This window comes from Jatropha curcas, chromosome 8, assembly GCF_041381405.1.
Source record: "Jatropha curcas cultivar XTBG-Jc1 chromosome 8, XTBG_Jcur_1.0, whole genome shotgun sequence".
NCBI classification, from domain to species: domain Eukaryota; kingdom Viridiplantae; phylum Streptophyta; class Magnoliopsida; order Malpighiales; family Euphorbiaceae; genus Jatropha; species Jatropha curcas.
Window position 1 is genome coordinate 9,478,287 of NC_143158.1, and position 26,744 is coordinate 9,505,030.

Below are 26,744 nucleotides of genomic sequence, written 5' to 3' on the forward strand. Positions count from 1 at the left end.
TGATGTTAAAAATTCTTCCAATTATCAAATTTCTTCCTTATTAAGCCATTAAAGATTTTAGTTAATAATAAAAAAATCTAAAAATATGAAATCTAATACAAAATAATTAAAAATATTTCACACTTTAATTTTTAAATTCAAATTTAAAGTAACTATTGATTATTATGTATACAATCCATTGAATAAAAATATAATATCTAAATATTATAAATAAATAATACTAAATGAGACACCCCGAATTTTTATTTTTGAAAACTTTCGAATTTTTAATAAATCAAAAATCTCGATTTTCAACTAATGGGCTATATATATATACCAAACAATCTCAATTCGAGCCCAAAATTTTACGAGTCAGGCCCAAGCCCAAATAAAATATCGAAAAGAAATTTTGAATCGTAAACGGTTAAAATTTTTGAGAATAATACGAAACCCCGTAATTTAATCTATTATGAATATATATAAAATCATTATCCTAAAATCAAATATTGTTACTATAAATAATTTTATAATTATTGAGTAAATGGAGAAAATATTATGAAACCGAATTAAACGGTTAAAATAAATTGAATCAGGCCCGAAAATCAGTTTAATTTGTCGAGAACCACCCAAATAATCCGAGAACCGAGGGAAAAACTTGAAAATCAAGCGAAATGAGACCAAACCACTAAATCGGACCAAACCGGTTTGAATCGAACCGGAATGGCCTAGAGTTTGCTAGAAACCGCCTTACTTTTTTTTTCCTTTCTTTTCTTTCTCCTCTCCTTCTTCAGGCGCGCGACAGCCTCCCTCCACCCTCTCCCTCCGTTTCCGGCCACCGCTCGACGAGAGCGAGATGGCGATCGTCTCCGCTAGAGCTCCTGGTCCGTTTTCCGACCTCCTTCCACACTGGCAGAGTCTCCAGTGACGCGAAGCGGGACTGTCTCCATCGACAATTCTCCTTCTTCGATCTCCGACGAGATCGAGCAATTCCGGCAACGTCAACACGAAAGGCAGGCGTCGATCGAGTCACCTCCACCTTGTGAGTGTTTCTCCTCCATTAATTCCGGCTACAAAGCTTGAAATGGCGAAATCACCATTAATGGCGGCACCAAGCTACTGTCGGACTAATTCAGCCAAATGGAGGGCCAACCTCGCACAACCGACATCAAAAACGGACTCCTCGATGAAATTTGAGTGGGGTGGCGTGAAGAAGGGTCAATTCTGGGTGGCCCCAACTTTTCTGGCCACCGTGGACGGCGGCGGCGGCGGCGGTCCGGCGAGTCTCCGGCGAGGCACCAGGGACAGAATGTTCCTCTCTTCGCAAGGATCGTGGAATCGTCGCTTGAATTTCAATTGGTATGCTCTAAGACCAATTTCCTATTTTGGTATAAATTCTAAACTTAGTGATCATTAGTCAATTAAATTGAAAATTTGAATGAATTGATTCATATATCATATACGAGCTAGGTTGAGAATGACCTATTTTGATGAACAACAACTAATTTGAATAATTGAGAACATTTAGATAAACTAGTTATAAGAATTGATATATATATATATATTAGTATATATATAAGGGCGAGTCGAGCTACTTATAATTAATTATAATTATATATATAATTAATTGGATAAAAAAAAAACTAATTGAATTATAATTAATTGAAGCATTTGTTCTTATTGGCTAGTATAAAATTTAACCAAGGTATAAAAAAAAAAAAAAAAAAAAATGTGACGTATTAGCTTTAAGCAAGAACGAAGAAATGAAAGTAATTGAAATTAACTTACTGATATAAGTTTTATTTGATTATGTATGTATTAAAGCTTTCATTTGTTTGGTAATTAGCTATACTAGCTAGTTATAATTATATGATGTAAATAATGATTGTCATTATCATTGAAACATAATTGTTGTGAACTAATGGTTGAGCGTTGATATCGTGGTTTTGGGAGGAGGATGGGGTCTTAAATTGATTGATTGCCCGATGGATGGGCTGTGTGTACTGATTGATAAATATATAATAATACTGTGTTATCTAAACAGGTGGATAGTCCAAATTATAGGGGAGGTGCTGCCGAAATTTCGTTAGAACTTGAACTAGTTTTAATTAATAACATAATTAAAAAGTTTATTTAGATTAATTCTATAACCTAATGCATAATAAACAGAGTGCTCTAATTATTTATTTATTTTCCTTATTATTCATTTAATTATTTAAGTATTTAATTATTTTCATTGTTACTGTTTATTCTTATCATTGATTTTATTGTTGTTGTTTGTTGTTAATGGTAATTATTTAGCTATTTAATTGCATTTGAGAATGAATGTCCAACTGATCAATATGTCTGCATTTGATTGCAATGTTTGATTAATTGTGTTGTGAAAATGCTGTGCTTTGTTTGTGTGGAATTGGGATGAAGTGGACCACCATGGGTTTGTGAGGACGGTCTGTGATATGGATCCTGAATACGATATGATACTTGACCGTCGGCCGGGAAAATGGGAGATCGGCGCCCCCTTGTGCACCTGATGATATAGATTATATGGGGATTTACAGGATGGCTACTTGTTGTTGCGCACCTGATAATCTAGATTTGATTGTAGCCCGCAGGGTGGCCTCCTGTTGTGAGCACTTGATGATCTAGATTGGATGGAGACCACCGGGTTGCCTCCTGTTGATATGGAAAAGAAACGAGAGAGTAGAAAAACAATGAGAGGACTGGTCAGTGAGGATTAGACCAGTTGGCCGTATGGGGGATCGGCTCCCTGGTGCACATGTACGAGAGGGCGAGCCATGTGTGAGGACGGCTCGTTGGGGTTTCAGGTGGTGCCACTGACTAATTACCACTTGCTTGATTACTTGAAGGTGACATTACGTGTGAGTGCTGGTACTGGCTGCGTGAGCATATAACTAGTCGAATGACTAGATTGAAATGTTTACATATTTGTGTGACTGCGTGTGTTGTGCAATAATTATTACTCCTTAGAAAACTCACATGTCTTATTTGAATTTTCAGGAAGTAAGTTTTTCTTTAATCCGATTTAGGCTATGTGTCTTCGGCGCAGGGCAATAGAGAAATTTTTATAGTGCCATAATTATTTTACTATGTAATTATGTGTATAAAAAAGCCATGTATACCAAACAGTTAGTGACTCCGCAGTTGTAAAAATTTACATATATTTAGTTGTGTATTAACATAGACAAATTAATCCTGTAAGTCCATATTAGAATGTGATGTATTGTAAATTGGGCCCGAACTTTAGAATGCTATAGGAGATAAACTTGGGCCGAGAAATAATAAAATATTGAGGTTTATTGTTCATAATCATATGGGCTGAATGTTGAAATTTATACCGAGATATTGGATTCTAGTGTTTCAGGCTGACTACGGGCCTCGGGGGCCTTAAGCTTACCTGGGCCCTAGTGCCGGTCCGGCCCATGGAATCGGGTCGTGACAAAGTTGGTATCAGAGCTTAGGTTAGGGTTTTAGGACACAACTGCGGAGTATAGGAAATTTCTTTATGTTGGGATCGGCCGTAACCAACATAGGGAAAGAAACCTTGTGATTTTCCTCCCTAGGGATGGTGGACGCACTAGACCCTATGAGGTGGGAAAATCCACACTTATTGCGTAGATCTATGATTACGGAGGAAGTAATTAGAGGTTCGAAGTGAAAGTAGACAATAAGATAATTCATCGCAATACCTATAAGGGCTAGAGTTGGTATCGACCCTTAGGCTAGGGAATAGAGTAATACCTGATGGTAGTGGATTGGCCTGATCACCCAGTACACTACTTTTCATGTGAGCTCTATTCCTGTCAGTGAATAGGATAGTGTAGAGAGTAAATAGGTTTTTCATTTGTACGGCGCATTGATGAACTTTGGGTGATTAGGAATCGGTATTTTAGTATTCAGCACGGCTACTGAATTTCTTTAGAATTTATTCAAAGGATAATCTTTTTATAATTTTATTTACTTGATATTCGATATTTAAATTTAAAACCCATTTTAATTTTGAATTCAAAATTGTGTTATGATAAATAACTTAAAATTGATTATTTATATATAGAAAAAAATAATAATAAAATAAAAAATAAAATAAAAAAAAAAAATAAAAAAAAAATTCTAAAGAAGATTTGGAAAAGAAGAATAAGACAAGTGGTGATGATGATATTAAGTAAGTAGACAGTTAGTAGCTAAGTAAGAACATAACATTGGAAAGGTTTGAGGAGACAATTCTAGTTTAGAAGCTAGATTGCAACCAAAGTTAGAGTGTAGGACTGTTTAATGTAATAAATGGGAGAAGTAACATTAGAAAAGGACTGGAATGATTAGAAAAGGACTGGAATGATTTAAGGGTATAGAAATGATTCATATAACAAGTTGTAAGTGAGGAATAGATATAAGTGAGTAATAGATAGATGCTAATTTTAAGTTAATAGTTCCACATATGGTACCTAATACTTAATTAAATGAGACTAATTAAAATGTTAGCATTATGGTTTGAAATTGTAGTCTAGGAGGATATGGACAAAAGAGTAAAAGTAGTTCATAGTATATGTAAATCAGACTCTAAGGAGTTGATGAGATCGATTTGATGTGATATTGGGATGGTAAGGTAGTATTTGGTCGGAATATAAGAAAAATTTATTGAAGACCAATTTCCTTATATTCGGTATAAATTATAAACTTAATAATTACTAGTTAATTAAATTGAATTTGAATGAATAATCAATCAAATATAATTTTAGTAAGAATTAGTCGGTATAATATTGATGTAAGCTAATTTAGGAATTTAGGATAAATAATAATGATAGGTTGAAATGCTGATGGTAAATGACTTATGATTTACAATGATAAGTAGTATAAAGGGGAACAAGTAGACAAAATAAGTAATAAGAGTACTCTAACATCTTCATAGTGGACTGATAAGCAACATAGTTGGAATGTAAATTAGTAAAAGGTGTTATTACGAAAATCAATCTTATTGATAAGTTTTTAGAGTAACTTGAGAGATTGAGTTAAAGCGAAATTGATAGTTAAATTAAAAGCATTAAAATTATAAAAATAAAAAATAAAAATAAAAATCTTTGTAGAGGCATGATAACTAGTAGTACAGTGAGGTCATTAGATCAGGAGCTATCTAATAATTGCACCTATCTATAATAAGAATATTATAGGGAAAACAAGACATATATAGGTAGAACCAAGAGAGTGAGCCCAAGTCGCCTTGTGATATTAATAGACAATGAAAGTTACAAGACGATTTTTTAAAATTATGGATTAAAGTAATGGTTTCTGAACTTTTGATTAAAGAAAGGTTTTAGTAATAATATATGTAAATTAAACGAATTAAATCTTATTATTATAAGTAAATTAAATTTCAGCCGTTTTGTAATTGTAAACTATATGTTCGGTTTTCATAAAGGAATGCTTAGTGAAAATTTAAATTTTCAAAAGAAATTATATAATTTTAAGAAACATAGATGACATATATTATGCATCTTCTTGATAAATCCGGTTTTATTGTAAAAGTTTTATTTAAAGAAAGATTTTCTAAAGATTTCAGTAGCTGTCTGAAAACAGTAATTGGAGATTTAGGTAATGAACTCAAGTTCTTGTAAGCTTTAGCTAGGAGATACTAAATAGGATGATTGGCGATAGAATTACAATTAGAATACCTGACTCTTTTTCTTTCATCGGTTCATATTATCCACTCTTGAGCTATCTCCTTAGTGATGGAAGTAATTTCTTATGACTTTGAATTCCCTATGTATTCACTCTTACTCTCTCCTGCTAAATTTCAATTCGAGGACGAATTGTCTTAAAGGGGGGGAGATTGAGACACCCCGAATTTTTATTTTTGAAAACTTTCGAATTTTTAATAAATCAAAAATCTCGATTTTCAACTAATGGGCTATATATATATACCAAACAATCTCAATTCGAGCCCAAAATTTTACGAGTCAGGCCCAAGCCCAAATAAAATATCGAAAAGAAATTTTGAATCGTAAACGGTTAAAATTTTTGAGAATAATACGAAACCCCGTAATTTAATCTATTATGAATATATATAAAATCATTATCCTAAAATCAAATATTGTTACTATAAATAATTTTATAATTATTGAGTAAATGGAGAAAATATTATGAAACCGAATTAAACGGTTAAAATAAATTGAATCAGGCCCGAAAATCAGTTTAATTTGTCGAGAACCACCCAAATAATCCGAGAACCGAGGGAAAAACTTGAAAATCAAGCGAAATGAGACCAAACCACTAAATCGGACCAAACCGGTTTGAATCGAACCGGAATGGCCTAGAGTTTGCTAGAAACCGCCTTACTTTTTTTTTCCTTTCTTTTCTTTCTCCTCTCCTTCTTCAGGCGCGCGACAGCCTCCCTCCACCCTCTCCCTCCGTTTCCGGCCACCGCTCGACGAGAGCGAGATGGCGATCGTCTCCGCTAGAGCTCCTGGTCCGTTTTCCGACCTCCTTCCACACTGGCAGAGTCTCCAGTGACGCGAAGCGGGACTGTCTCCATCGACAATTCTCCTTCTTCGATCTCCGACGAGATCGAGCAATTCCGGCAACGTCAACACGAAAGGCAGGCGTCGATCGAGTCACCTCCACCTTGTGAGTGTTTCTCCTCCATTAATTCCGGCTACAAAGCTTGAAATGGCGAAATCACCATTAATGGCGGCACCAAGCTACTGTCGGACTAATTCAGCCAAATGGAGGGCCAACCTCGCACAACCGACATCAAAAACGGACTCCTCGATGAAATTTGAGTGGGGTGGCGTGAAGAAGGGTCAATTCTGGGTGGCCCCAACTTTTCCGGCCACCGTGGACGGCGGCGGCGGCGGCGGTCCGGCGAGTCTCCGGCGAGGCACCAGGGACAGAATGTTCCTCTCTTCGCAAGGATCGTGGAATCGTCGCTTGAATTTCAATTGGTATGCTCTAAGACCAATTTCCTATTTTGGTATAAATTCTAAACTTAGTGATCATTAGTCAATTAAATTGAAAATTTGAATGAATTGATTCATATATCATATACGAGCTAGGTTGAGAATGACCTATTTTGATGAACAACAACTAATTTGAATAATTGAGAACATTTAGATAAACTAGTTATAAGAATTGATATATATATATATATTAGTATATATATAAGGGCGAGTCGAGCTACTTATAATTAATTATAATTATATATATAATTAATTGGATAAAAAAAAAACTAATTGAATTATAATTAATTGAAGCATTTGTTCTTATTGGCTAGTATAAAATTTAACCAAGGTATAAAAAAAAAAAAAAAAAAAAATGTGACGTATTAGCTTTAAGCAAGAACGAAGAAATGAAAGTAATTGAAATTAACTTACTGATATAAGTTTTATTTGATTATGTATGTATTAAAGCTTTCATTTGTTTGGTAATTAGCTATACTAGCTAGTTATAATTATATGATGTAAATAATGATTGTCATTATCATTGAAACATAATTGTTGTGAACTAATGGTTGAGCGTTGATATCGTGGTTTTGGGAGGAGGATGGGGTCTTAAATTGATTGATTGCCCGATGGATGGGCTGTGTGTACTGATTGATAAATATATAATAATACTGTGTTATCTAAACAGGTGGATAGTCCAAATTATAGGGGAGGTGCTGCCGAAATTTCGTTAGAACTTGAACTAGTTTTAATTAATAACATAATTAAAAAGTTTATTTAGATTAATTCTATAACCTAATGCATAATAAACAGAGTGCTCTAATTATTTATTTATTTTCCTTATTATTCATTTAATTATTTAAGTATTTAATTATTTTCATTGTTACTGTTTATTCTTATCATTGATTTTATTGTTGTTGTTTGTTGTTAATGGTAATTATTTAGCTATTTAATTGCATTTGAGAATGAATGTCCAACTGATCAATATGTCTGCATTTGATTGCAATGTTTGATTAATTGTGTTGTGAAAATGCTGTGCTTTGTTTGTGTGGAATTGGGATGAAGTGGACCACCATGGGTTTGTGAGGACGGTCTGTGATATGGATCCTGAATACGATATGATACTTGACCGTCGGCCGGGAAAATGGGAGATCGGCGCCCCCTTGTGCACCTGATGATATAGATTATATGGGGATTTACAGGATGGCTACTTGTTGTTGCGCACCTGATAATCTAGATTTGATTGTAGCCCGCAGGGTGGCCTCCTGTTGTGAGCACTTGATGATCTAGATTGGATGGAGACCACCGGGTTGCCTCCTGTTGATATGGAAAAGAAACGAGAGAGTAGAAAAACAATGAGAGGACTGGTCAGTGAGGATTAGACCAGTTGGCCGTATGGGGGATCGGCTCCCTGGTGCACATGTACGAGAGGGCGAGCCATGTGTGAGGACGGCTCGTTGGGGTTTCAGGTGGTGCCACTGACTAATTACCACTTGCTTGATTACTTGAAGGTGACATTACGTGTGAGTGCTGGTACTGGCTGCGTGAGCATATAACTAGTCGAATGACTAGATTGAAATGTTTACATATTTGTGTGACTGCGTGTGTTGTGCAATAATTATTACTCCTTAGAAAACTCACATGTCTTATTTGAATTTTCAGGAAGTAAGTTTTTCTTTAATCCGATTTAGGCTATGTGTCTTCGGCGCAGGGCAATAGAGAAATTTTTATAGTGCCATAATTATTTTACTATGTAATTATGTGTATAAAAAAGCCATGTATACCAAACAGTTAGTGACTCCGCAGTTGTAAAAATTTACATATATTTAGTTGTGTATTAACATAGACAAATTAATCCTGTAAGTCCATATTAGAATGTGATGTATTGTAAATTGGGCCCGAACTTTAGAATGCTATAGGAGATAAACTTGGGCCGAGAAATAATAAAATATTGAGGTTTATTGTTCATAATCATATGGGCTGAATGTTGAAATTTATACCGAGATATTGGATTCTAGTGTTTCAGGCTGACTACGGGCCTCGGGGGCCTTAAGCTTACCTGGGCCCTAGTGCCGGTCCGGCCCATGGAATCGGGTCGTGACACTAAATGACTTTAAATTTATATAGATAGAGAAAATAATAATGAATATAAAAATAATACTAAATAGAGAAGAGATGAAAAAAACATAAAATTTTAATAGAAATAATAAAACTAATGCTTGTATATTTTGGATAAATAAATAACATTAGATTTATATGGATAAGAGAAAATAATAATAATAATAATAATAATAATACAACTTTATAAGGACAAGTCTTATATAAAAAAAAATGTAGAATAAAAACATAAAGTAATTACAGAAAATTATTTGTGGTTTCATAAAATTTATTTTTTGTTTTAAAAAACAGTTTTCTAAAAAGTAAAGAAAAAATAAACAAATTTAAATAAATAAGTTTTATTTATTTAAAAAAATAAAAAATAAAAATTTAATTTAAAACAAACAGCATGTAAGATTTTTGTTTTTTCCTTATAAAAAAAAAGCAAGATTTTTGTTTTTTAGGTAAAGTCTAAGAAATTTTGAACTAAAAAGAAAATCCCCAAACTATATGTGCGGGTCAGAAAGGTGAAAAAGAAAACTTGTACACGCATATACAATTGTGCATAAATGTTGTCACCACGTGCACGTTATATGCAATTAGATTATTTATATAGTAGATATGCACAAAGAGCTGTCGCCACGCACTCCATTTGATTTTTTTTTTTTTTCAAATTCCATATATTTTAAACGCGTCAAAGGAAAGTAGTGTTGGCATTAAAAAGGTGTTTGATTGCCTATTTAAGGGAAAATTGGTTGAAAAAGTTGAATTCTGGTGACTAGTTGGCATTTTTCAAATAAATAAATAAATATATGAATATATTGTCTCATTCCTATTTTTTATATACATGGGAAAGTAATTTTAAAGGACGAGGAAAATTAAATTTTCAGAGAAAATAAGACATTTTAAATTGGTTGAATATATAAATTTACCCATAAATTTGTAACTTTAACTTTATGGCACTCTAAACTTTGCAGATGACTTATCATACACTTGAACTTGTAAACTTTGATAACATTACACACCTTTCGATACTAATATCAATAATTTTTAGGATTTTTGACTTTTATCTGTAAAATATCGATTTAATATGTAGTTAATATGACTTTTTGGAATAATAATTTTCATAAATTTTTACTTTTTAATGAGTGCTTAATTAATCTAATTTTGCAAGTTAAAATGTTCAATAAAATAATTCTGAAAAGTAAAGTGTTTAATAGATGTAATTTTATAAGTTGAAGTTTTTAATAGATCAAAGTAAAAGTTGAGGGTGTCATAAAATTAAATTAAGAAAGGTCATGGGTGAATTTATGTATTCAACCATTTTAAATTATATAATAACATTTATTATCACAATTATGCTACTTTCCAATGAAATTTTTATTGTCATTCCATCACGATAATTCAATTTTTCTAGGAAAGTAATTTTATATTTTATAAAAATTTAGGGATGTGTTTACTTGTAGAAAATTGGAGTATTTTTCTAGAAAAGTTTTTCAAAAAAATTGGAAAACAAAATTTTATGCTTAAAGCAGTCAATTTTCTAATTGAAAAACTAAAAAACAGTTTTTCAACTTTCCAAAATCTTACTGAAATTTAAGTAAGATTTGGAAAACAACTTTAAGTTATTTTCACATTTTAACTCTATAATAAAAGACATATTTTCTAACTGTTTTTCATTTTTAAAAAATGATATTTTCATAATTAAGATTATAATATCTAAAAATAATTTTTTCTATAAAATATTTTCATTGAAAAAATAAAAAATATTTTAATAGCATAAAAATTATATTATGCTTTAATATATATAATCAATTTTATTATTTGCAGATATACTATATCCTTTATTTTTTACAAATTGTACAAAATAATGAAAATTGATATTATTATTATTATGGAAAGAGGCTCATTTTGGTCCTTCAACTCAGCTCCCAAAATCAATTGACTCATATTTTAACTTTTAAGCCAATTTTCTCCTTAGTTAGAATATTACGGCCAAATAGCTCAAATATTCAACTAGTTAGTGCGTGTATAATATAATCACAATCCAAAGATAGTGAGAGAACAAATTAGGAGCTCATCTATACACCAATAATTCAGTTAACAAATATGTCGTTGGGAGGGAAAAATAAGTCAAGTTACCTCCTTTTGTAATACAAAGTTTACACATGCATAGCAAAGGAGAGGTGTCTTTCAATTGAGGTAGAAATCAGATTGGAGAAAAAATAAATTGTTCTTTGATATTCAGATTTGGAACCGAAATTGACAGTTACTCTCTCATTCTTATCGGTATGGAAGGTAAGTAGTTTTTTTGTCTTTATTTATTTGTTAATTAGAAGTAACTCAGGAAAATTGTTTTTTTATTTCGTTGTTAACTAAAAGAACTCAATAGAATAGTTTCTTTGTTTGTTTGATGGTGTGATCGACATTGTTTGATTGGATTATTTTATTTTCTATGTACTGTAGCCCATATTTTATATTGTTACTAAATGTATATTATATTATCAGAATACAATAGTGCTTAATTGTAATTGTTTTATATTTTATAAAGCTTCAATATTTATGGTTGTCGAATATCGGCTTGATTTTGTATGGTATTTTATTAACAGAATGGGAACTCCAAATCAATTCTATGTCTTTATCAAGCTCCACCATAGTGGTTCGTTTATCACAAGAAACAGAAGGTCAAGATGTATTCGTGGTGTGATTGATGATTTCAATTTTAATGATAGTGATCTCATCAATTTCAAACAGCTTCGCAACTTGGTTAATCTGTGTGGTTATGGTGGAAGCGCACAAATATACTAGTTGCCAAGGGAAAAATCAGTAAGAGAAGGTCTAATATTGTTATAGAATGATTATAGTGTACAAAAAATTTTGCAAGCTACATATGAACATAATGATAATGTTTATATTTATGTGGAACATTTAGTTGATACACCAGAAGTACTTGATGATATTATTGATTTGCCAACAAATGCAACTAAAAATGTTGAAAGTAGCATACCAAGTGAAAATAAACTAGGTGCGAATGTAAGTAGCTTAGAGTTTCATGAGTGTTTTGGTAGTGTCAATGAATCTCTTCCATAAACATTAGGATTGAGGGTGAGAATGTAGATGAATATGAGGAGATTGAGGTAGAGGTTGATCTTGGGTACTATTCAGGGAGAGAAAATGAAGAATTAGAAACACTGCTTGTGCAAAGGTTATGGATTTTTATGCCAATAGAAGAAATTGTGAAAGTAGCAATGAAGAAGATGAGGTTGGGGAACCAATTCAAAATAATGTCACCCAAGAAGAACCAACTGAAGAAAATCTATTCTTAGATGAAATTTTGGAGCATGATAATGATGAAGAAAAAAATGGAAATGGCAATGCATCTGATGATGAAGGCAACATTGAAGAACTTAGTGGGGATGAAGATGACGGAAAAGTCAGAAGGAAAAGAAAAAAAAGGGTAAAGTATAATCCTTCTGTCACCCTTCGTTCATTTATGGTTGGAATGGTTTTTAAAAATTCCACAGAATTTAAAGATGCTTGCACTAAGTATGCTATGTTTAAGGGGGTGGAGGTAAAATTTGTTAGGAAAGAGAGGGATAGAGTAAGAGGTAGAAGCACGTTTCTGGTTGTCCTTTTGGAGGTTTTGCTTCAGCGGATGAAAACTCTAATAATCTTGTTGTCAAAACTTACAAGCATAAGCACAAATGCTTTAGAGTTTTTAGGAATAAGAGGGTGTCCACTAAGTACCTAGTTGACTATTTTAGGGATATTATTAAATTTTATCCTAAAACAAAGATTAAGGGTATGATGGAAATAGCAAAGGATAATTTGGGAGTTAATATTTCATTTTCCATGGCTAGAAGGGTGAAGAAAAAATATTAAAGCTTGAGATTGAAGGTGATCCAACTACTGAGTATGGCAGGTTGGAGGATTATGCAAAGGAGTTAAGGCAAACGAATAGTTCTACTACTCAGGTTTATTCTAACCCTCGAACACACAAGTTTGAGGATTTCTATATGTATGTTTTGATGCCTTGAAAAGAGAATGGAAGGCAGGTTGCTGACCTGGGATTGGTGTTGGTTGTTTATTAAAGACATCATGCAAAGGAGAGTTGCTAACAAAAGTTGTGAGAGAATTAGATGACCAACAGTTTCCTATTGCATGGGCAGTTATTAGGATAGAGAACCATAAACATGGAACTAGTTCATAAATCAGTTGAAATCTGATCTAGATTTGGATCACAAGCAAGATCTAATTATAATCAGACATGCAGACGATATGATATTTTAAATTTCATTTGTTAAATGCATTTCTGATATACATTTCTGAATTTATAATTTGTAAATTATCTTGTACTTTGTTAAATGCATTTCTGAATTTATAATTTCTGATATTCATTATTGCAATTTCTGGTTTTGGATGCTATGATTTCTCTTTAACTATTCTTGTCCTTACTTTATTGTCGTATGTATCTCGAGTTGTTCATTTAACTTTATGAAAATCTTGTGTTGATAATATGCGTTTCACTTGAAAGGTGAAACAAATTTTGATTAATGAATATCAATTGGCTGATTTTATTGAATATGCATGTCAAGCTACATTATTAAGAGGAGATATAGAACTTGACAGTTATATGCTTATTTTAAACCATTGAAGGATTGCCTATAAATAGCTCTTCACACCCAAAATAAGAACAGTTGGAACAAAGGAAAATGACTAAACCAAAATGCCATGTAATTATTATGGCTTATCCAGCTCAAGGTCATATAAACCCTCTTCTTTAATTTGCTAAGCGCTTAGCCTCTAAAGGATTGAAGGCCACTCTTGCCACAACCCCTTACACTATCAACTCAATCCAAGCTTCCCCTGCTGTGGTTATTGAGCCCATCTCCGATGGCTTTGATGAAGGTGGCTTCAGTCAAGCTTCAAGTGTAGAAGCTTACCTAGAATCATTCAAAACAACTAGTTCGAGAACTCTAACTGAGCTTATCTTGAAATTTAATGCCTTAGGATTTCTTATTAGTTGTATTCTGTATGACTCTTTATTGACTTGGGTTCTTGATGTGGCCACACAGCTTGGGGTATATTCTGCTACGTTCTGGACCAAATCTGCTTCTGTAGCTTGGATTGATTTTGGTGTAAGTTAATTAGATTCTTCGCCTTACTTTAAAATGTGCATATGTATTTAGTTGTATGTTTATTAATCTGGATAGTCTTCAGTGTTGTATTTTATGAAATTTAGAATTGAAAGATAGCAGTACATATTGGTAGAAAAATACTGAAAAACATGCTAGGCATTCATTACTTGAACTGAAACCCACAATCAGGTTTTAGTTATAACTGGACCAGCATTGAGAGTGAAAAAAGATAAAAAAGAAAGAAAGAATGAATTAGGTGCAGGTTTTTTTTTTTTTTTTTACCATAGTTTTTTACTTCATTTTCACCAAACTTTTTTCCAGAGAAGCAAATGTGATGGGGTTGGATTAACTGCAGTTTTTTTTTAATAAAATATTTCTACTCTCTTCTTTGTCTGCATATATTAATAACTGCTTATTTTTTTATACCAATAGTAATAAGAATAATATTTTTTCCCATATAATGTTTTCTTTTTCTTAACAAAAGTATTAATGAGTCTAGTGTTTAATTAATATTTTATTCTTTGATATTTTACTAATAAGTGCATGTCTTTTTTAATAAAATATTCATAGGAATAAATATCAATTTGATTCATAAACTTGTTTAGAAGGATAAAAAAAGTCAGGTTTGACTTTTGGGGCCAATTTAACCCTTAAATTTGTATAAAATAATTAAAAATATCCAATTTCACTTTTAGGTCAATTTAACTCTTGAATTTGTTTGATTTTTACAAATTAATAATTGATTTAATTTAACATGATTGACTTTTTATCCATTTTTGTCCTATACTAAAAATACCCAGATTAAACTTTTTCCATACTTGTGAATATAAATTTAAAATCTATAAAAACAAAATTTCTTATAATACAATAAATTTATAAATATGCATTATAACTTTAATTTATTCAACATGAAAAATGTATAAATTTCAAATTAATACATATTTACAAACTTAAAATCATTGATCAAGGTAAAGAGAGATACAATATATTTCATATATCATTTTTCTATATTATATAATTAATTATTTTTAAATAAATTAGTCATCTCGATTCCAAATTGTAGTTTTAATAAATTCTATATAATTATTTTCACATTGTAAATACAGTGAAGAATTAGATGTTAAATTGACCCAAAATGTCAAATATGATTTTTTTAATCATTTTAAATAAGTTTAGGGATTAAATTGATAAAAAATAATAAATCTAGTTTTTTAAATTATTTTAAACAAGTTAAAGGGGCCAAATTGGCCATTATTCCATATTTTTATGGGTAAATTACACCAATAGTCACTTAACTTTACATTTAATTTCGTAAGGTCATATAATTTTAATTTGTCATTTTTTAGTCACTAAATTTTGATAATTATTTTAACAAGAGGTCACTCATCGGAATACCGTAATTGGAAATACTAACATGGTAATAAAAATAAAAAATATTATTTTAAAAAATTCTTCTTTTCTCCTAATACATTAATTTGAAATTTACCTATTAATTTATATTTAACAAATGATGTCATTTACATCAAACAATTAAAAAAAAAAAAGAGAAAAAAATTTTCACCCAATCATTTTTATTATATAGTATCATTTCCTTTTCCTTTTTATATTCCTTTCTAATCATGATTTTATTTTTGTGATATATGTAATTTTTAATGTTATATTACTATTCCGATTATCAAATTCAAGTAAGTGACCTCCCATTCAAATAAAAATGAAAGTTGACTAAAGAAGGAGAAATTGTGACCTAAATAAAACTAAGTGTAAAATTAGGTGACCTTTGGTATAATTTGCCCATATTTTATTAATAAGTGTTTATTCTTTGATTTATCTATATCTGCATACCAATAGTATCAAGAATGAGAATTTTTGCATATTTGCAGAATTAATATATTCAAATTATGCAGTTTATCCCTTTCTATCTTCTATTATTTACTTTGGTTTTAATAATATGATATTTATGTTTATGCAATTGCACAATTTAATGTAATTTAAAACAAAATGATATTCAAGCAAGAAACAAGAAATCAGAAGCCTTCTCAAATATTTCACTGCATAGTTTAAGGCAGCCTAAAAAAAGATCAATATTCAATTACAATCATTCCTTACTTCCACCTAATCAACAAACAACAAAAAACACTATTTCTTTCATACTTCCACCTAATTAACCTAAAACAAAAAGTAACATTCCACAATTACGTATTACTAAAGCATTACCAACAAAAATACACTAAAGCAAACTACAAAATATAAGCAGTTTTCTCTTCTCTATATCATATGTAGTTTTTCCGTAACTCCATCAATAAGTTTTTCACCTCCCTAATATTGCAGATGAAATATTATCATATCTGCCACTTCTACTGTTTTGCAAATATTCACTGGCATGTATTGAATTTTTTCAATTTATTTGTGATGACAGCTCATTAATCAATTCTACAGCTCTATCAACTATCTTGCATCATGCCATTGAAAGAAGTCATATCCCTTAGGTTGGATAAAAAAAATAAACAAGCATACAACATCACATTATTATACATGGATATCAACAAAATATTATTTCAAAAAAAAAAAATTACAATCAAATTTACCTTCAAGAACCTGCACGCATAAAATCAAAACAAAAAGAAATTACAATCAAATTTACCTTTAAAAACCTACATGTGTAAAACCTTATTCTTGAGTTCTTCTCGGTCCAAGAAACATGATGTGGAGCCTACAAACCGCATAAAAAGTATCGAGCCACTCCCTCATACTCATACTCTAGTAATGAACCTCCATTATTGTGAATGTTGGGTGAGCTTGAATATTGACTTTCAGAAACCGAGCTTCCTTGATCTCTCACACTCATTCTCTCGCTAATTAAGGATTTCTATCAGTGTTAGGGGTTTAAGTTTCTGATAATTTGGAATTTTGAGAAACAAAGGTAGCTTTTTTAACTATAGTTACGTTAATAGAATATTTTCATCGCTTGATTACTTGTGCTATAACATATATGCTTTGTTTATGGGGAATTCAGATGAAGTACGTCCCATTGGGTTTATTGAGGCAATCTATATGATACCATCTACCATGTAGGGACGGATTTAGGATAGTGAATAAATGAGTTTGAGACGGGTTCAAATAGTATTTTTACTGTGCGTATCAAATTCGGGTACAAGAATTTGGGTACCCGCTACTTATTTAATTGATATTCAAAAAATATTTAAAATAATTATTTTTTAAAAGAAAAATAATTATTGCATACTTTTTAGCTATAATTGTATTTAATATTTATATTAAGTCAATAGTAACTTTACAATTTTTACTTACTTTTTATTTTTGAAAAAATGAAAAAAAAATCTTAATGCTAAATGGATACTTAAATGGGTTTGGATATTTAAACGGATAATTATAATCGGATTTGGGATGGGTTCGGGTATTGAAGATGAATTTATAAACGGGTTCGAAATGAGTTCGAGTACCTAATTTATAATTCGGTTTAGGTTCGAGTAGTGCATTTTAAGTAGGTACCCAACTTGTTGCCATCCCTACTGCCATGTATAAGAAGATCAGTGACTTATGTATATATGATGTTATTTGACATAGATTATATAGAAAAGCCACATTGTGGCCTCCTAATGTTGATGAAACAGAAAGAGATAATGAAAAAAAATAAGAGGATTGGTCAAGTTATCAGATGAGACTATTCAGGCTATGAATAGGGATCAACTCCCTATAATAAGAGGACAAACCATGCATAGGGATTCGATGAAGCCATAGACCAATTTCCACATGATATAATTATATGAAGGTGTTATTATTTGTGCATGCTATTGTCGTGGCTTATTCATTTTAGAAGCTTTAGGAACATATCGTGTGATTATATGGGTTCATAATCATTGTTATTATTCAGTAAGCTGAAACACTCATTCTTGTTTCAATTAATTTTTCAAGAAGCAACTTCTTCCTACTCATGCTATATCTCTATTTCTCTCCACCATAGAGCTTAAGAATGTAATGACAATTCAAACTTGTCTGTCGTATTATTATAATTCAAATTGTATTCAATTACTTATTTGAACTTTATAGTCACACATGATTTTTACACCTTATAATACCAATTAGACATGCATTAATCATTGCAAATCAACTCGATAAAGAAACTTTCAAATTGGATATGAGTCGACCATCAACCATTATAAATCAACAAAACTCAAAGTGACTTTTCCTCGCTCATTTGACCATAACTCGAGCTATGTATTGAAATTTTGAGTGATTCATGTTAGGTTACAAATTAGACATTGAGAACTTTTCAACGGTTTATAGCATGGCAAACTCCAACTTACAATGAGCCTACACGACTAAAACCAATATATGAACTGGATGTTGAATCAAGCCAATCGCACGGACTTTATGGTTAAATCTGGTTTGATCTTTTTTTCCTTTTTCATTAGTTTTATGATATCAACAAAATTGGGATTTCACCATCTAACCTTCTCTTAGAAATAGAAACACTCATTCACCTCAAAATCCTTAATTGACTGATTTCCTAAGGCATTCTTGCTCTCTTCTCTTAGTGCATATTTTAGTGTTCCCTTGAACTTGCTTTCACCGAATCTCTATTTTTACATTTCACTTGGGTTTAGTGGCTTCTTGGTTGCTAAACTTTGATTTTGATTCTTAGATTTGGAGCTTCTTTGATCTTCCATTCTACAACCTAGAGTTTGGCATTCTTATTGAATCCAGATTCTAGAAGCTGAAGATCCATACAAGGAAGATAGTATCATGCCTACTAAAGTGAAGAAGTAAAGCAAGACTTCGCTAGATCTACGATAAGTAAAGATATGGACCTCCTAATACCATAAACTCAATCTATCTTTTCTTCTTCTTTAACTCTGCACCTGGTAAACATGAGTTCCAAAACATAATAAAGAAGGCTAAAATCAATCCTCCATGTCGCCATAGGAAGAACTGCATGGTTCTGATTCCGATTCAAAGGGATATGTAGGCAAACTCAATATCCGAAAAATTTCAGTTGCAAATTAAATCAACCAAAACTTACCATCTTCTCATACTTCTTTTTATTTTATGCTTTTAGGAGATGTGTGATCATACTAGAATCTTTAAAGGGGCTAGAGTTGATACTTCTACTATATCTCTTATTGTATTGGATGAATGTTTATAATTGTTCATGCATATACTAATATTGCCATGCATTCTTATAATTATTCATTAAAATCGTTTTCACAAAATCAAGCTTTATTTATGTCAAATTGCAATCTAGCTACTTAAACTGATAACCTAGTCTCCCAGTGCAACTCAGTTTTGCGAACTACTGCATTTTCCTTTAAGAATATAATTGGAGTCAATCAATTTAATGCTTTTCTTAAATTTTTCTATTGAATTGAAATTTAATGACGATTCATTTTCAAAGTAGCAACCAGGCTTATACAAAATCTTGCCATGAACACAATCTAAATGAGAATTTTGATTTCCTCTAGGATTGGGACAAGGTGCTCAGGTTAGAGCCACACAGTTAGCAGTCCACTCGAAAATTTTTCTAAAATAAGAAAATTAAATGGACTATTAATTGGTTTGAAAACTAAAATTTGAAATATTTTTATAAAGTAACTTCTAATCGGCCTTTATTAATGCTTGATTTCTTATGCACCGCTATTGCATATAAGCCCTAGTTCTGAATTAAGTAAACTTTTCAAGTTTCTGATAGTGTCACTTCAATAAACCCCTTAAGGATGTTTGCAAACATGCCCAAATCCGTGGCCAATCATCAATCCTTTTAAGGTGTAAAGTGTAAGCCATATTATTGGACCCACGTGAAATTCTTTATTTCATATGTCGTTAGGTATATTCTAACTTTAGTGTGACAGGACCCTATGAAACTAGAGCACGTTCACCCTTTTCATGTGACGACAATAGATAATGACCCTAGCTTGTATGAACTATAATATAAATAGATGATGGATGTCATAAAAACTGTTTTCTTCATATCCATGCATGCATGACCATGCATACATCCTTAGGATCAAGAACTTACCTAAAACATGAAATAACTCGAGTCTTTAATCACATAGCTCTTGCTTCCTAGGCCATACATATGTTCAAGCCCTAAATCCTAGGCACAAATTACCATACATGTCTTTTTCATATCCATACATTCATGAACATGACTATGTATGACATAAGAACTTTGAGTTAGCTTGAGAATCTAATCCTTCAAACATCCAAACCTTAGAATCTTAGGCACCTATTATTTCATAAAGCTCTAAAGTCTTAAGCAACCTCATAAAGCTTCACATTGTAGGCATTAACAAACACATGCATGTTAGGTAACTCCTACCATAAATAGACCCTTACTTATTGAGTAAACACTTTCTAAGATAGACACATACTGACAAGTACCTTTCTCCAAAATAGACCCACACCAATTGGATAATAGATTTTTTTTCCTAAATAGACATATCCCCATTAGGTAACCTTTTTTCCAAAACATACCCACTCCAACTGGGTAACCACTTTCCAGAATACATCCACACCAACTAGGTAATCATTTTTCCAAAATAGATCCACACTTACTAGGTAACCACTTTTCAAAATGGACTCTCATCTATCGGGTAACCATCTTCCTTACGCAGACACACACCTAATGGATAACTCCTACCAAAACGACGGTTACCTAGCAGATAACCTCTTTCATAACAGACCCTTTCTTAACATAATGGTCCTTATGGATGATTTAGAGCCTCCAGGTGATCATCCAATTTGATCTGATTTAATTTTTTCCTTTGTAATAGTTTTGATGTCATCCTACATCGAAAATTTTTAGTTATTAGACACCATAATCAGTAATTAACTGATATACTAAGGCATTCTTACTCTTTTCTCTCTAGTGCGCATTTTAGCATTATGAGTAAGGTTGAAGTCCCCTTGAACTTATGTTCTCTCGAATCTCTTTTATTTCTTTTCTCTTGGGTTTAGCACCTTATTGGTTGCTAAAATTTGATTCATCTCCTGATTTTAGCACCTCATTAGTTCTTAAACTTTGATTCGATTCTTGGATTTAGAGCCTCTTTAGTTTTTTACTCCTCGATATGGGTTTCGCATTCTCATTGAATCTAAATTCTGTAAGTTGTAACTCTGAAATGAGAAGATAGTTGTTTACACCTTCGCAACTAAAGAAGCAAGGTAAGTCTCTATCCAATCTACGAAATGCAAAGAAATGGACCTCCTAATACCATAAACTCAATCTATCTCTTTTCTTTCTTTGACATGAATTTCAAAACATAATAAAAAAGGCTAAAATTTATCATCTCACAATGGCAAGAACTACATGGTTTTGATTTTTATTCAAAGGGATATGCAGGCAGACTCGATGTCTGAAATTTAAGTTGCGAACAAATTAACCACAACTGACCTTTTTCCTTCTCGTTCTTCCTCTTTTTATTTTATTCTTTTCGGAGATGTGTGATAATCCTAGAATCCCAAAAGGAGCCAGAGTTGATTCTCTATAGATATTTTGAAATCTAATTCCTTTATCTCTTTATTGCTTTGGATTAATGTTTATAATTGTTCATGCATAAACTGATATTGCCATGCATTCTTATCATTGTTCATTAGAATCATTTTTGTAAATCATAGACCAAATTGCAAACTACTTAAACTGAAAATCTAGTCCCCAAATTCACCTCAGTTTCAAAAACTAGTGTATTTTCCTTTGAGAATATAATATGAGTCAACTAATTAAGGTTTTTCTTAAACTTTTCCTCTAAATTAAAATTTAAGTGATGTCTTATTTTCAAAGTAACAATTAAACTTAAACATGCTTTTTTCGTGAACTCAATCCAATGAGCATTTTAATTCTTCTAGCGGATAGGATGAGATGCTCAGGTGAGGACCTCACAATAGTTAGTGACCTTTCTAAGATACTTATTGGAAAAAGTGTATTAGGATATGTAAAATTCCCTATGTACGTAATTTGCTGTATTCTTGATTTTTGGCAATGATGAATTAGTTATCCCATATTGTGATAGATACGTGTTTACTAGGCATGTGATTTAATATGAATTTATCATATTATTTAGCCACCTATTTGATTGAAAATTACTAATATTAATATAAGCTTACTATTTATAAATAGCAATTGGGCTTATTTTAGGTTAATAGTTGTTTGGGTTTACTATGAACTTTAAGAGACTTAAACTTACCCAAGTCTCAGTGTCGGTCTGGTCTATGGTGTCTGGTCATGAAACCATAGAAACATAGTTTGTCGTGTATATATATTTTGTTTTAAATTGAGCTTCTCTCAAAACAATGAGGTGGTTTTGAAAACAGATTGCATTTTCTTGGTTTATTATTTATAGGAAGACTTGATTTGTTTAACAAATCTGGAAACTAAAAATATGCTCCAATTACAATTTAGTCTTTCAACATCTTTTTTTCTTTTCCATGTTTATGGAATGGGAAACAAAGTAGCTCATTCTTTTATGAAGAAAGTTGTGTTTCTCTCTCAATATTGAGGAGTTAATATGGAAAAAATGATGTACATTCCTGTACCAAAACTTTTGTTATGGCTAATATGCTTGGTGTTTCTTAATACACATTGAGATAGTATTCTAAAAATAAGGGGCGATGGTCGTTTTTAACTACCATCACCCTTTCTAAATATGATAGAGCACTATTTAGTCTTAAATTCAATCTTCTAAATTTGAAAATTTAGTTCGATTTTGTAATGTTTTGAATTTTTTTATTAATTTTTGAAATTAAATGCAATGCATTTAGTGATTAAAAATTATAATATTACTCTTAATTATTTTATTTTATAAATTAAGCAAATAATTGAATTCCAATTTAAAAGAAAGAGATTTTTTTTCAAGTTTAGTCTAAAGTATATTTCATAAAGTCCTTTGACTTATTTTTTGCAATGTTTGGAGTCATAACTCATTTAATTTAATAATATCTTTTTCTTTTCGAAAAAAATAATAATATAAAGATTGGCCATTAGCATACCACTACATGGCTTACAATGGCATTAAAATCAGGAGTGTTAGTTTAGTCAAGAAAATACCAAAAGTTTTCAAAGTGCATGAAGAAAGAAAAGAAGGAGCATATATATTTTCTACTTCCATTTCATTATTCACCGTTGTATACGGAGCATTAACCCCACCATTAGACAAATGAGGCTTCACAAACAACTCAGCCGTCATTTGAATAGCTTCGATATGATACCAGAGTTGCTACACCATCTCTCCAAATTGATGATAACTATGCAATTTAGTAAAAACCTTTTGAACTGATGAAATGGAATTTGCTTTGGTAATCCACAATCTTTTCATAGAATTAATGATTTTCAATAGGTTGAATTTAATTATAATTATTTGATTATAATGCATAATGATGCTAATTAATTTACAAAATATGTTTGTGTGTTATACTATATGGTAAATTAAATTTATGAAATTTGTTTCATTATATTTTTCGAATAAAATGAGTAAATTATAATTAACTATTGGAATTATTGATAGTATTCTGTTAATATTGAGATTATGATTATGTCTTAAATTACAGAGGATGAGATGTAAATTGGATTGGACATATTTGTGATTGTGATATTAGTAACATAGCTACATTTTTCTACTGTTTTCCAAGGGATTTAAGCATAATTTTGGAGAGATTCTACGAATTCTTTTGGTAGAAATTTAAAAAATTTATTAAATTGAGTTATCAATAAATTCATAATTATTATTTGATATAAAAAAGTCATTATGGACTTATTTCTTGATCACACAAATCCTCTGAGTGATATTATTTAGTATAGTTATATATCTGAAAACTCCATGAATGCATAGATATTACATATTGCTTTATGAATATATATGGATATTCATAGCGTATTCTTGGAATTAATGGACATCTATAGTTATGCTCACGATTATTCTTTTAACCAGGATCCATTGATAATAATTAATTAATTTAATTATTATTAGTATTTAAATAAGTTTAAATATAATTTTGGTTGGTTACAACTAGAGAGTTTGAGTTTCAGTGGGATTACTCCAACCTGTGGTAATCCGATTAAAATAAAAGAGTAGAAGAATATGTTTTCAACTATCCTTATAATAAAAAGATAACTATGAAAATACACATTAAATACCTTAAATTAAATAATTTATTTATTTAAGCTGTTGAAATTAATTTTAATGGCAGAATTTAATTAAAAAATTTTTTTAATTAAATATGTGAAACCGTTAAAATGTGTGGTAGTGTTTTTAAATTTAATTTAAAATTTATTTCTAATATGTTTAGAAAGTGAATTAAATTTGTTTAATTCAAAACTTAATACTAACTTTTTAAACCATATTAGGGATCCCCAAAAACCCAATTGGAAAGGCATGATCACCAGAATTAGACTCTAAGGTAATATATGGATTACACTGTCTAAGGATGAGATGACTTTTTTTATCTGGGCTTGGCAGAACCACTACATGGTAGAAACTACTGCATGGCAGCTCTTGATTGACTGCAGCCAATAAATCATAACTAATTTTTTTATAAATTTTTTTTGAAAGTCTAGAAAATATTTTTCTTAATTTAAGACCATTTTTTTAGTCCTTTGGAAAATTATAGAAAATTATTAATAAGTTTAAAAGCCTATTTTCTATGATATGGTGAATTTTTTAATTGGTTAAAAAATTCTAATTTTTTCCTAAAGAAATTGAGAAAAATATTTTAGACCACATAAAAAATTTTTTTAAGAAAATTATGAAATGATTTTTAAGTACATCTATCGCTAATATTGGGAGTATTATATATTATTAAATCAATAATTATGCATATGTGTATAATATATTTGATTTATTTGATATTTTTCTATAATGTGTTATAGAAAATGATGGTGAGAATGTATAAGACCTCAAAGGTGGCAAGAACTCCTGAATATAAAAGACAATTACACAAAATGAAAAGGGAAACATATAGAATTCGATTAAGCCCAATATCTAATCCTCATGACCTGAAGATTCTGATATCCCATATGGTATGGGTCCATGAAGCCTGTCAATAAATTATATGAAGGAAAGCTTAAAGAAAAAAAAATCTTTATTTAATGATGCTAAGTTCCATGTATGATCTTCGCATTTTAGCTAATGAATTATCGAATGTATGAGAAGACGGAAATGGCAGATGGTCATACTCTACATTTTATTTGGTATTTCATGATTAGAATTTATCAGATGAGGGTTATAAGAAGGGATAATGTTATTTTTGATGCATGAACTAGTCATTTTTTTTATTTTGGTGTCTAAACGAAAAATAGTGACAATTTAGTGCCTAAACTTATATTTTTCTTTTCAATTTGATGTCTCCTAATAAAATGCACAGCTGGATTATCTAATGGGACGAAGTGGGGCAACATATGCCTACGTGTCTACTTATACAGCTGACTTTGGACCCATGTTAACTGTCCAATGTGGCAAATATGATTAAATTACCCATTTATCCTCATTAACCTTAGCTTAAACACTTAATTTTTGAAATCCCTAACTAATTCATGGCCTAGTTACTTCATTCCCTTGTTGGCCTTCCTTTTCTCCGCCTTCTACCAATACATGGAGGATTAATGCCTCTAATTAAAGGCCCTTGCCGTGTCTAGAACTGCTCACTCTCAGCCATCACCAATTGAAGCTCCTCTTTTGTGATCCAAAGGTCATTTCAAACCTTCAAAATTCTCTTCTACTATTTTGTTTGGAGTCATTTCGGCGATCGGTTATCTACTGATGCTGGCAATAATGTCTTTTAATGGGGGCGTGTTCTTCGCTATTGTTGTTGGGTTGTCAATTAAGTATCTATTGTTTAGAAGTGAAGACGAGAAAGTTATAGGGGTGGATGATCCCTGTGGATCCCTGTGCTTGTGCTTGATAAAATTCACACACACTGTATACTCTGTTTTTCTGCAAAATTTGATCTAATATAGTGCCTATTCTGTCATTGTAGTTATAAATAATAAAGAATTTGTTTTTTTTTCTATTTTTTCATATCTGAATGTGAATTTTTCTCTTCCTAATTAGATCGAATGTATATTGGTCAAATTAAAGTTTTGAATTTTCTTGCCATATTATGTATAGAGCAGTCAATTCTTAATTTGGGTATTGTTTCATAAGTTGCTCCTTCACTCGCCTTACAACTTTCACCTGCTTCTTCAACTTCTTTTTTTTTTTTTTTTTTTGAGAATTGCTTCTTCAACTTTAGACAAACTGGATCAAAGTATTTACTTTTATTGTCTATTAGAGATTTCACAAGTAAGTGTTTAAGCTGAGGTTAATGAGGATAAATTGGTAATTTAATCATATATGCCACATTGGACAGCTGAAATGGATTAAAGTCAGCCATATAAGCAGACATGTAGGCATATGTGGGCCCCGCTTTGTCCCATTAGACAATCGAGTTGTCCACTTTATCATGAGACACCAAATTGAAAAAATATGCAAGTTTAGGCACTCAATTGTCATTATTTTCCGTTCAGACACCAAAATAGAAAAAAGGGACAAGTTTGGTCACCAAAAATAACATTATCCCTTATAAGAATGATCACTTG

General features: G+C 31.1%; 2 long non-coding RNA genes across 2 annotated transcripts; both read left to right on the top strand.

Annotated features, from left to right (window-relative positions):
• Positions 1-672: 672 nt before the first annotated feature.
• Positions 673-3,303, top strand: LOC149494166 (uncharacterized). Its single transcript, XR_016322017.1, has 2 exons — positions 673-1,335; positions 3,024-3,303. It is a non-coding gene; the product is annotated as an uncharacterized LOC149494166 (long non-coding RNA).
• Positions 3,304-6,266: 2,963 nt separating this feature from the next.
• On the top strand, positions 6,267-8,897 carry LOC149494167 (uncharacterized). The gene is made up of 2 exons (XR_016322014.1): positions 6,267-6,929; positions 8,618-8,897. It is a non-coding gene; the product is annotated as an uncharacterized LOC149494167 (long non-coding RNA).
• The last annotated feature ends 17,847 nt before the right edge of the window (positions 8,898-26,744 follow it).